This window comes from Megalobrama amblycephala, linkage group LG7 (assembly GCF_018812025.1).
Source record: "Megalobrama amblycephala isolate DHTTF-2021 linkage group LG7, ASM1881202v1, whole genome shotgun sequence".
Lineage (NCBI taxonomy): Eukaryota > Metazoa > Chordata > Actinopteri > Cypriniformes > Xenocyprididae > Megalobrama > Megalobrama amblycephala.
The window spans coordinates 47,727,977-47,740,293 of NC_063050.1; the positions used below are offsets into that span (position 1 = coordinate 47,727,977).

General features: G+C 37.2%; 1 protein-coding gene and 1 long non-coding RNA gene across 4 annotated transcripts in view; one reads left to right on the forward strand and one right to left on the reverse strand.

The window, feature by feature from the left end:
• trpc5a (transient receptor potential cation channel, subfamily C, member 5a) overlaps positions 1–7,635 on the reverse strand; it is a 94,408-nt gene extending 86,773 nt beyond the window's left edge. For all 3 annotated transcript variants that reach the window (XM_048197873.1, XM_048197874.1, XM_048197872.1), the window contains exon 1: positions 7,035–7,635. The gene's annotated coding sequence lies outside the window, so the exon portion shown is untranslated. The remainder of the gene's footprint in view (positions 1–7,034) is intronic.
• The window catches only part of LOC125272777, a 46,533-nt gene that overhangs the window by 22,102 nt on the left and 12,114 nt on the right, over positions 1–12,317 (forward strand). The window lies entirely within an intron of this gene.

Genomic DNA, 12,317 nt, shown 5'->3' on the forward strand with positions numbered 1-12,317 from the left:
CTAAAATTTCACATTTAACTCAGTGTATTACTTGCCGTTTCTTTGTAATTATTTCTGAAATTTACTAGCATTTTCTGAGTGAAAATTGTTGGGTTTTTTCGATTATACATTGTCAATACTGTAAGTGTTACAAAGCAACATTTTACTGTATTTTGTATCATTTTAGTACAATTTAATTTCAAAATTAAATTAAAATCCAAACTCACAGCTTCTACTTACAAAAGGTATTAGATTTTAATTAGACTGTTAATCAAAAATGAATTGAAATAAATACATTAGGGGTGGGTGATATGACCAAATTCTTCTTTCACAATTTGATACATTTTATTTCATGATAACAATATACAGGTGCATCTCAATAAATTAGAATATCATGAAAAAAAAAAATTCTGTAATTTAATTCAAAAAGTAAAACTTAAATATATTCTAGATTTATTAGACATAAAGTAAAATATTTCCAGACTTTTTTGTTTTCATTTTGATGATTACAGCTTGCTGCTCATCAAAATAAAAAAAATCAGTATCTCCAATTAATTTCAAGTTCAATTAAATTACCATTCTCAGAGTATAAATACTGGGTTTAGGTCAGTAATCCCAACAGCAGTCGTGGGGAAATCTGCTGACTTGACAGTTGTCCAGAAGACGATCATCAAGACGACCTCTACAATGAGGGTAAGCCACAGAGGGTCATTGCTGAAAGAGCTGGCTGTTCGCAGAGTGCTGTGCCAAAGCATGTTCATGGAAAGTTGACTGGAAGGAAAAAGTGTGGTAGGAAAATGTGTAATTGTGAAAGGAATGACCGCAGGCTTGAGAAGATTGTCAGGCGAAGCTGATTTTAGAACTTAGGAGAGATTCAAAAGGAGTGGACTGAAGTTGGAGTCAGTGCATCAAGAGCCACCACACACAAATGCCACGTACCAAGCCACTTCTGAACCAAAGACAACGTCAGAAGCGTCTTACCTGGGCTAAGGAGAAAAAGAACTGGACTGTTACTCAGTGGTCCAAAGTCCTCTTTTCAGATGAAAGTAAATTTTGCATTTCATTTGGAAATCAAGGTCCCAGAGTCTGGAGGAAGAGTGGAGAGGCACATAAACCATGTTACTTGAAGTCCAGTGTGAAATTTCTACAGTCAGTAATTATTTGGGCTGCCATGTCATCTGCTGGTGTTGGTCCACTGTGTTTTCTGAAGTCCACAGTCAACGCAGCCATCTACCAGGAAATTTTAGAGCACTTCATGCTTCCTTCTGCTGACAAGCTTTATGGAGATGCTGATTTCATTTTCCAGCAGGATTTGGCACCTGCCCACACTGCCAAAGGTACCAAAAGCTGGTTCAATAACCATGGTGTTACTGTGCTTGATTGGCCAGCAAACTCGCCTGACCTGAACCCCATAGAGAATCTATGGGGTATTGTCAAGAGGAAGATGAGAGACACCAGACCCAACAATGCAGATGACCTGAAGGCCGCTATCAAAGCAACCTGGGCTTCCATTACACCTGAGCAGTGCCACAGGCTGGTTGTCTCCATGCCACACCGCACTGATGCAGTAATTCATGTAAAAGGAGCCCCTACCAAATATTGAGTGCATAGAAATGAATATACTTTTCAGAAGCCTTACTTTTCTGTTTAAAATATTCTTTTTTTATTGATCTTATGAAGTATTCTAATTTATTGAGATTAAAAGAACCAAAGACTTAAAGTACTTTAGTCTGTGTGCACTGAATTTATTTAATATACAAGTTCCACAATTTGAGTTGAATTAATGAAATAAATTAAATTTTACACAACATTCTAATTTATTGCAATGCACCTGTATATACATTCAAACCAAAAATTATTCAGACACAAGATATTTTTTTTTTAACTAGTGGGTGCAGGACACTATAGTTCATTTATGTATGCAAGGATAGCAAAATAAAGTAAACTGTTCCATATTATACCCAAAAATTCTTCATACAGTGGACTACCAGTAAAAGCAAAAATTATCCAGACACTTTGACCTGACCATGTTTTGCATTGTTATCTGACATAATTAAGATTATTTTTTTCAACACAGTTTAACTCTGAGATCTTGTCATATTTTTTTTTTAAACTATAGTAAATAAACTGTAATAATGAATGAAATGTTCAAGGTGTCTGAATAAAATTAGGTTTATCACGATATAGTTATTTTGTGTTATTTTATCTAATTTCTGTTATTAAAAATAAGAAAAAAGAAGCAAATTACAAACAATATGACAACAATAGGCATGTTCGACCATTCAAGCGCAAAAAGATGTGAAATAGAACTGAATTTAGAGATCGCATGCTGAGAAACGCAACTTTCCATGTACTGCATTGAGTTCTTTATCTCAGCTTATTGTACTTAATAACACTTTTTAACATTGAGCACGTCCCAAATTCGCTATCGCCATCTGGCAGCTTTTTGTGTGCACACTTTGCCAGTCAGCTCGAGCACCGCACTGAGCTCCTTTTCAGAATATATTGTGCTTATAACTCTTTTTTTAACATCAACCACATCCCGCTCTTTATATTCACATTCATGCATTTCATCACTCTGAAGTGTCCATAGTGCTATATATTTACATACTGCGATATACACATACATAGGCTAGCAAAATCTCCAACGATGGACATTTTATACCACAGTAACGATATATATCATCATACCGCCCAGCCCTAAAACACATAAACAAATAAATATATAAATAAATAAACTAACATTATATAACTGTGAATAAAACACAAATTTATGATTTACCAAACCAGCAAAATATGTACCTTTAGCAAGAGGCATTTAAAAAGATTCATTTTGAAATCATGCGGACCAATCATTTAAATGTTATATGTACAGTAAATGTGACAATATTCACATCCAATGCCTCCAAAGCATTTTTGTCATGACCAAAACAGTACAGTACATTCAGCATTTCCAATAATTGCACATTATTTTTGCTAAAGAGCACTGGCAGTTTCAGTAATGAGCTCTGATTTGATATAAACCACGTAAGCAGTATGAGTCTGGGCTTTGATGGAGGTGACTTCTGCTGGTCTCAAACACTCAGTCACAGCAAAACCAGACAGCATAAACCACCAGACACCCTGAAAAATCTATTAGATTTATTATCTTCTCTCAAAGTAAATCTGACCTTCTCCCTTTGTCCGTATTTCTCTTTTTCCTTCTTCCTCTCCCTCTCTTTCACTGTCTTTACCACTGTACCTTTTGAAGAATCTATACTTTGCTTGTTAGCAATAGGTCCGTTCCATCATATTCATGTCCTGAAAGTTGCTCAAGGGCCAAAATAACAAAATAAGCAAGAGAAATCCAGTATAAGAGGTCTGGAGAACTTATCACACAATTTGTTACTCTTTGTCTTTCAAGGACTCTTTTTTGAATGCTTTAAAATCACTTTGATGATCATTCTATGTTGTGAGAAGCATGACGATCCACTGTTTTTGGAGACCTGTGTGTAGGCCAGTAAATACACACCTGTATTTGCTAAGTCCCAAATCTGTTTGTCTTATGTAATCCACCATTAGGCGATGTAATCTTATTTGAGAGACTAGGTCACTCACTTATAATCAAGGGTTTGAAAGGTTGGACCCTGATGGGTCCTGTGCAATTTCATTAGAACCATGGAGATGAAAAACTGGGGACAAGGTTAAATTGATCCCCGGAGACATTAGCCCAAATGAACCATGGCTTACAAACTCAAAACGCCTCCAGATGAACAAACTGAATGTTATAAAGTAAAGATTTTTTTCTGTCACCTCCTAATGGTGTTGCTCGCACCAATTTCTTTTTTTCCCCCTGAGCTCCCTTGAAGCAATGTGCATGGACAGTCCAAACACTGTCTACATGCCTCACTTCAGTTTCCACTCAAAACAGCAGTGGAACGAGTGTATAAACCATTGGTCACACTCCTCAGCCCTCAGAGATGACCAGATGCATTCATTATCCTGTAGCCTTAAGTCTTAAGGTATCTGCACAGTGCACACACATCCAATGTGACACAAGGCAGCATAAAAACACTACTAAAATATGCCACTGACCCATCGCAAACCCTCATATCCAAACCAGCTCTATTTCACAATTTATATCTTTGTTTTTTTCTTATTTCTATTCATAATTTCTTTTTTTCTTTTTTTAAACTTAGGAACAGCATATTCTAACAGATATACAAGCAAATACAAGAAACATTCCATAAATCTTGCGGACTCTTTGGACCCACGTTTCATATGGGTCTATTCATCATAATTTCTGAACTTAAATGGTCATGAATGTTTAGGAACACAAACCTAAGGTTGGAAAGCACTTCAAAAATTAAAGGGTTAGTTCACCTAAAAATGATAATTCTGTCATTAATTACTCACCCTCATGTCGTTCGAAACCCATAAGACCTTTGTCCATCTTCGGAACACAAATTAAGATATTTAGACTGCAACACTATTACCACTTTCAAGACCCAGAAAGGTCCTAAAGACATCGTTAAAATAGTCCATGTGACTACAGTGGTTCAAACGTAATGTTATGAAGCGACGAGAATACTTTTTGTGTGCAAAAAAAAAAAAAAAAATCAACAATTTCTTCTCTTCCGTGTTAGTCTCTGTCACTGTTTATGTGAGCACCAAGATGCATGTGTGTGGTGCTGAAGCAGGGGCCCGGCCAATACTGAGCCAGCGTTCTGATGTAGAACACGGAAGCGCTGCACTGTGTTGACAACATGAACAGCGTCAGAGTCTGACACAGAAGAGAGGAATATCGCGTCAATATCGCGTTCATAATCGAAGGCGATTCATCTGCGATTATGAACGCGATATTGCGTAGCTTGTCCACGAACTACGGCTCTGTATATTAAGTGCCGCTCCATTTGAAAGCAGGTGATGGACATTTACCGCTAATCACAGAACCGGCTTTACTGACGAGACACGCATGACAATCTCATGCGATTAATCGTGCAGCCCTACACTGTAGTCACATGGACTATTTTAACAATGTCTTTACTACCTTTCTGGATCTTGAAAGTTGTAATTACATTGCAGTCTATGGGGGATAAAAAAACAACTCTTTCATCAAAAATATCGTCATTTGTGTTCCTAAGATGAACAATGGTCTTACGAGTTTGGAACGACATGTAAAAAAGTCAAATGTGTACTGTAAAGCAAATGTACTGAACAAAACATTTTTTATTTTATACAAATTATATATTTTACAAAATATTTTGGACTCTAAATCTGCTAGAAAATCAAAGCCATAAGTCTAACAAAGTTGTGTTCTAAATCCAGAAGTTCATATCACAAAATTTGAGCCTGTTAAAAGGTTTTAAAGTACCATTTCCATTGTAAAGCAATGTCCAATTTGAAAAAGAAAAAAAACGTTTTCACTTGATGCATTTTGAGTGTTTAATGTTTTAAATTATACCTAATTTATAATGATTATTAAAATATGAGAAAAATAGGCAATAAAAAACGTGTCAAGTGTCCCGCTACTGCAACACTAACGTTAACAGGCTACAACATAATTTCTGCATTAATAATGTCTGTTATATCACTTCAGATGCAGCTTCTGTGCTGCAGTGTAAAGTTAACATCTCATACATTAATTCATGCCAAAAAAACCTTTGTTTACATAACCATTACACGCCGAAAAGTTGAACTCAAACCAACACTGCCGCATTAGGCTCTTTTTGCATGACTTTTTAAGATGATGGAACCAAAATACTACACGACAAACACAATTACAATCCAATCTAATGATGTGAGACCCTATTAACTAAACGGAACATAAATGTTACAACAAATTTAAATCAGTGGTGACAATTGCCTGTGAAATAGCTTCCCCAATTCATTAAAAATCTGCTTCATTTACTTTACAATCCTAACTGTGTTGCTCAAACCAATTTATATTCTCTCAGCTCCCTTGAGGCGATGAGCATGGACAATCTATTGGGACAAACCCCGTCTACTTCCTAACCTCTGTTTCCACATGTAACAGCGCCTGGAACGAGTGTATAAATCTTTGATCACACTCTTCAGCCCTCAGAGAGATATCAATAATTATCCTGTCGCCAGCAGTGCCTAGCTGCTTAGCAAGTCTTAGATGCATTAATGCATGCAAATATATATATATTTACATAACCATTGATGATGATCAGTTTGACCAATATTTGACCAAACACTTTTCAAGTGATTCTCTATATCGTTCTGTGGATAAATGATGACTTTTGGTCACTAATATGGAAAATCCTCTAACAACAATATTCACAAGAGCAACTAATTTAATGTATTGTTTGGAAGATTACTTAACTTCTTAAATAGCAACTATTTATTCTCAAGTTACAGTTGTGTAGTTTAATATTCAGACAGCCCTAAACAAAGATGAAAATAAATCTGTCACCATTATAAATATAATGGAAATAATAATAATACATTATTCAGAAGGCATATTATTTTTGCTGTCGCATTATGATAATTATGTTTTAAAAAAAAAAAGAAGAAAAAATAATTAAATATCTGTAATGCATATCGGCTATTGGACACACATTAAAAAAAAAAAAAAATCTGTATTGGTATCGTCATTAAAAAGCAATATCGTGTGATCTCGAAGTTGAACTCAGACCAACACTGCAGCATAAGCATCCATGCAGTAATCAGGATCGTTTAAGATGATGGAAGCCCAGTACATTATTACAAGATAATATCTAAGTTATTAGAAGACCCTTTAAGTAAACAGAACCGAATGTTGTGATAACTCTTATCGTATGAATTGGTCTCAATTGGCTATCAAATCTCATGAAGCTTTCCTAGTTGATTAAAATCTGCATGAAAAACGCTTGATTTACTTTACAGATCAGGTTTCCGTGGTCAGTTGTGTGATATGTCCATTCTTGTTGATCAAGCGCGCGCATTGACACCTGCAGATGTAGGTGCGAAGGCGCTTGAGCGCTTTCACTTTTGCGACGCATCAAATGATGCTCGACAAAAGACGCTTTAGAACTTCAATGCGAATGAAACCCCCGAATCGCTTCGCTTACCTGATGCGCCTTACTATGTGGATATTCAATCGCCCCTCGTATTAAACAAGGGGTCTCTGAGGAGGGTGTTCCGTGGTCCTCCTATGTGGCAGGGAAGTCTGGAATACTATTTATCATTGGCGTCCTCACGAGATCCTCATATTCCCCATTTAGAGCCAGTGGAACGCGTGCGGTGAATGTACAAGCCTCCTTCTTTCCTCTGTTTTCCTTTCTCACTCTCTCACACATGCATTAACACGCACAGCACACACGCCCCAGTGGGCTCTCCACGCGTAAACGCCATGAGGAGCATCCCTGACTCCAATGCGCATTTCATCGCTCCTATACGCGCGGCTGATATCAGTGCATTCAAACCAGCGCAGTTCTTATGTGGCACAGAAATATTAAGGTTTGGCCAGCAGCAGAAAGGTTGTTTAACTCACATTTCCAACGGACGCTAGATACAGGTGGTTTTGCAAATCTCCGACGTCTTCTTCCAAAAGTGCGGAGCGAGTAATATTTCAAAAGAACAAGTGCGTCTCGCGCTCGTATGGCGGCATCTTGTCTTCATATTGGGCTTCGCGGCAGCTGCAAAGATTCCAGCGTTCGCGCGCTGCGGTTGTCATGGTGTCAGACTGAGGGATGCTGCTGTGGCTCTTGATTCGTGACATCACACAGCCGTTAGAATTGCTACAAGTTTTCTTTTATTGGTTAACACTTACGGGGTTTCCCTTCTTATAATTTAACTCTTAAATGTTGGAGATAGAGATGATTTTAATCTTCTAACAATGGGAATGATTCTGTCAGAGGACTAGAACATCTAGAAATGAATATTCTGTCATTTATTTGGCGTCATTCCAAACCCTTATGCATTTTCTTCTGTCGAACACGAAAGGAGAATGTGAAGAATGTTTTTGCTGCTCCATTCCACAAACGCATATCGTAACTAAGGGCTTATTACCAGTCAAATGAGCACCAAAAAAGTAGTCCTTGTGACTACTTACAGTATGTTCCATGACAAATTGCACTATAAAAATAATAGTAGGCTATAATTACAATTAGACTCTGAAATATAGCCTACATGTTGTTAAATGCACATTATCTTACCATATATGGTAAAAAATATTTGAAAGAACAGCAAACATAAATTTACTGTAAAATAATGTATTAACATTTTTTGGATGTAAAAAGTTAAAAAAAAAAGTTAGCTTATTCTTATTTTTGTTATTAGTTATGTGAGTGTGTTGCATTTTATGTTATTGTGTTATTTTTATTCCATTATCACATTATTAAAATTACTATAATACTTTTCCAGGAATTGTTAACCCAAAAATGAAAATTATATAATCAGACATTATTAGAAATGGTGGGGGGTGGGGGTGGGGGGAGTTGCTAAATATTTAATCTGCTCTTTTCCATTCCATATATAGTGACATGGGGGTGGCAAATTCCAAAAAGGATAAATCTGGATCATAATAGAAGTCAATTTGTCTTGTGCAATACAGTATATTCTATTGTATATTGTTATTCACTCACCACATAACATTTGTGCCAAATGGCAACTGATCAACCTGTTTGAATATGTGGAGGGATGTCAATAAGGCATGATGGCTGCCATTAATAAATAATGTTTACTGCTAAATATCTCTTCACTTAGACTTGCCTGTAATTGGGAGTGGAATCAGCTCCTGTTCTCACTCTCACATGTGTGAGTCAGTGATGTGTTTGGACAGAGCTTTGGAAATTTATGTCTCTGGGTATTGACTGGTAGTTCTTCTAGCCGCCTTGAGGCATAGGCTAGATGTGATTCACAATACTCGTTTTGCCCTTATTAGCAGAAGACCTGAACACAAAAGAAACATTACAGAGTCCAACTGTGATCTTACATTCATCACCATTAAATAATCATTAAATACACATCTCCTCTCAGCTCAATCCATCATCAAAGAAAAATTTCCCTAATCTTGTCAGTTGAATCTGCGCTCTGTTCCCTCCACAAAATCTACATCTTTCCCTCGAATTCAAATCTCACTTTGAAGTCTTGAAAACACTGTACATGAAGTAAGAAAATAAATGCTCCATTTACCTTTTTCTAAATACAAAGGTTATAAACGAAGGTTTTGCAGTGATGCCACAATTTTGGGTTCCCCAAAGAACCTTTTAGTGATCTTGTGAAGATTGAAGAACATTTTAATAATATAAAGAACCCTTTTCCACTATAAAGAATATCCATGGATGTTAAAGGTTCTTCATGGAGCCACAGATGCCAATAGAGTGATGCAGGTAGGCCAAATCACGAAAGCAAGTTAGCTTTTTAGCACTTCCGGTTCCATTGCCCCGAAGTCAGTTTTGAATTGGATTTTGGTTAAATGGTTGATATAACTGAGCCTGGCAGTTGCTAACAAATGACTAAAAGGGACTACACAGGCAGTTCTCACGCCGAAAAAGTAAGCTCAGTCCGCTTTTACAGCCTCATTATGCTCATAATTATGCTCTTATAAACTAGTCTAACTCAAACGTTCTGGGAAAGTGTTTTTAGATAAAAACTGAAAGAGTTGTCAGAAGCTTAGTGATGGTGACGTTGAAGTCGAGCGACCGTGGTGTAGTTTGTTTATAGCCTACCTTTAGCCTTTTACTTTTGGTGACTGCCTATGGAAAAATCCTATTGAGTTTTTGTTGAGGGAACCAGTGTGATGCTTACTGCCGGTTGGCCTGCAAAGTGATGTCATACCTGCACCACTCTAGCCTGACGTGGTCATACTCAATTCTAGTTTGAATATGAGTCTGATACTGCTCCACTGGGCTTTGATTATGGGGGCGTATTTCAACCGATCCTGGAAAGACCTCAATTGGATAGACCTACAACCAATCAGAGCTACAGAGTAAGTGACGTATGTTGAGCGACGCATAGTTGTCAACAGAACTCTTCTTAGCGACCATCGGGGCCAGCTGATAAATCAAACTTTTGCCGAATCCCATAGGAAGGACGGCAAAGACATCTTTCCCATCGACAAATGCCTTGATCGCGGTCCTCTGTTCCTTTTTTAAAATTAATGCGCTGTCGATATCTTCTATAACGGACGCGATGGCGGAATCTACACATCTCAGTTCTTCAACAACAGCCATCATTGTTGTAAACTATTTGACCTTTCGCAAAGACCCGCCCCCCTTAGTTACTGTTGCTTTGTCCGACAAGCCGTAGCGCTGTCACGCCACACAGAGTGGAAAATACATCCCGGCGCAAAGAGGAAACTGACAACACATCGACAGACGAGACAGAGCAGGTTACTTATGATATTAAACAAAGTCCCAGCTTTCAAACTGTGTAGTTATTAAAAAAATTCCAACAATAAAAACCGTTTTGTGGCTCTTTAATGGGTTGTGACCATGATCGTGACAGATTGCTGTAGCGCCTCAGCTCAAGAGGCTCGTGAACGGATCATCTCTTCCTACTAGTCCATTTATAGCATCAAATAAACATGAATGAACATGAGAATGAATGTTGTTTCAAACGCGGAAAGACGTCAATATGCACAATTTTTCAAGTTTAACTCCACCGAGGTTAATCTTCTAACTCCTGACTGCTTTGTCGGACAAAATGGCAGATGCGGCGTTCTGATTGGTTAGATCGCTTGTCAATCAAACTCCCCAAGCGCTCTTTGATGACGTGGCTGATTACGTTTCTGGTGATAATCTGTCAATCATCGCCCTGACAATGTGATTGGTCCGAACAGTTTCTGTTCGGGCATAATTACTCCTCTACGGATCGAGTCCAGACCGAACTCCCCGACCTCAAAATGTTGTGGGCGGGGCTAAGTTCGGCTGGCATCCAGGCTAGCACCACTCTATAACCAAAGTGTAACATTTATTTGTCAGCAAACGTTTTGACAGCTCCATGGCTTGCGCGGAATCTACACACACTCTAAAATAAATCTGTAAAAATAGGGCACAATGTACTATTTATTTTTTACAGGTGTTTTACCTCTATTTTGAATTTTTGAATACACTGCATTGCGTTTTGTCTTAGAGTTAACGGAAATATCCGTACAATTAATGGATAATGTCCCGGTAATGAGCTGACAGTACTTTTTCTGTTATTTTGCAGATTTATATCTTACAGCGCAGATTATACTTTTGCATTTTTGTATTCCAGCCCACGGACAGTGATTATTAACAGAACAGTTATTGTAAGGGTAGGTTTATCACTGAAAATACTGTACTGTGTCTACTCTTCAAACAGAATTACTGTAAAGATTAAACACTAACAGCTTTCTTACCTGTAAGTGAGGCGTTTTGCTTCGTGGGGTTGGGCATGAACTAACAGAACGGCCGTTTCTTTCATTTTTTTCACTGTGTTCGAGATCATTCAATTTGAAATGTTGACTACAAACATGGAGGTTTTCTAGATTTTCCTGTCACGGCATTCTCTCCGTATTTATGATTTTTTGCAGCCTTTAGCCACTGCTTAAAATGTGTTGGATCTTTCACTGGAAACCAAAAGTAACTCACTCCCACTTGTTGAATTCTTGCACCTGGGAACAATACAAGATGACATCATTATGATTAAAGTTTGTTATGAAGTATTTAGTTCTAAATCAAGGTGGTTTTAAAATTTAAAACTAAAAAAAAAAAATTGCCAACAATGGTACCCCTTTAAGAGTGGCAAAAGCAACGCATTACTCTTTTTGGACATTTTCCAAAAACATTTTTTAAAGTTAATATAAACTAGTTAGTTCAGTACTAGAAATTGTATACATCACTGATGCTAATGTATAAAAGAAATGAATTTTCAAAAAATATTCACTGAACACAGTGAATAATATGTGCTGCGGTGTGTTAGATCTGACGTACTCATGTTTCTAACAAAGCAACATTGATGGATAATGAAACCTCAGCAGAATTTCTTCTGACTGGAGAATGGCTTGCAGTAGATGCAAGGAGGAAGAATGGCCTATTCCTTTGTGGAGAGGAAGCAAATTTATAATTTATTATTACTTGAATAGACAGAGAGAAAACTAGGGAGAAACAACTGCTACATGTGGACATTTATAGATAAGTGTACTTATGCTTTCATTTCAGTAATAAACATGCACCAGGATTTCAAAGTATTCCTCAGCTCACATAGTCTATTGCAAAATCATTTTTCAACTTAACCACTGTGTAAAACATGTTCCTTTCACCAAATTAAGTAATACTGCATCAAACAGCAAGATTCATCTTGAAAAAAACAACAACTAAATATAGAAATAATCCCTGCATTTACTACAGTGCACAGTTTTCATACTAGAAATGCATTTTCATTAA